At 66.8% G+C, this 760-nt stretch overlaps 1 protein-coding gene across 1 annotated transcript in view; it reads left to right on the forward strand.

The window, feature by feature from the left end:
* The first annotated feature begins 377 nt into the window (after nt 1–377).
* MEF2A (myocyte enhancer factor 2A) overlaps nt 378–760 on the forward strand; it is a 76,113-nt gene continuing 75,730 nt past the window's right edge. Inside the window, 1 exon segment of the mRNA XM_019619561.2 lies at nt 378–751. The gene's annotated coding sequence lies outside the window, so the exon portion shown is untranslated.

Below are 760 nucleotides of genomic sequence, written 5' to 3' on the forward strand. Positions count from 1 at the left end.
CTGCCCTAGCGGGAGGCGTCTCTGCGCATGCGCCTTCCGATTGTAGGGGGCGGGCCGGGCTACGTGCGTCACTCGCGGCCCGACACAGTGAGCCTTTGGACGCATGCGCCGCTGTCGGGACGGAGGGGCGTGGCTCAGGGTTTCCTTTCCGCTAGGCCCGCCTCAGCTGCGCTTTGGTTGGCTGTCTGTTACCCCTCCCTGTCTCCGATTGATCGCCCTCCTGTCACTCAAGGCCTCCACGTTTCGTTACGCCCCGCCTCTCCACTACGTGCTGATGGGCGGGCACTGCCGCTCACTCTGTGCGCTGCGATTGGTTGCTGCTCGCCCTTCACTCCGGCGTTCTGCCCTATCGGCGGGCGGCGCCGCGCCATTGGGTCTCCGGTGAAGAATGTAGACCCGGCCGCTCCCCGTGGTAAAACAAAATAATCCGGCGATGCCGGGCGCTAAAACTGGGGCATTCCCCGCCCCGCCACTGGGAGCGAGCTCACTTCGCCATCTCCTACGCTGCCCTCCTCCTCTCGCCACGGCCTGGCTGGGCTGAACGCGTCAGCCCGCCCTGAGGAGACGGCGGAAGGATACTTCACTGCGCCGCCTCAGCAGCGAGTGACAGAGGAAGTAGTTCCGGCCGCGCTCGGGCCTTGTTTCCCAAAAATAGCGCCCAGCGGATATCCGTGCGCCGGTGTCAGTGTCTCCTGAGGAGCCTCAGCGGGGAGGAGGCAGCGGCGGGCGGCGAGGGGCTGCGGGCGGGCGGGTGAGTGAG

This window comes from Meleagris gallopavo, chromosome 12 (genome assembly GCF_000146605.3).
Source record: "Meleagris gallopavo isolate NT-WF06-2002-E0010 breed Aviagen turkey brand Nicholas breeding stock chromosome 12, Turkey_5.1, whole genome shotgun sequence".
Classification (NCBI taxonomy): Eukaryota; Metazoa; Chordata; class Aves; order Galliformes; family Phasianidae; genus Meleagris; species Meleagris gallopavo.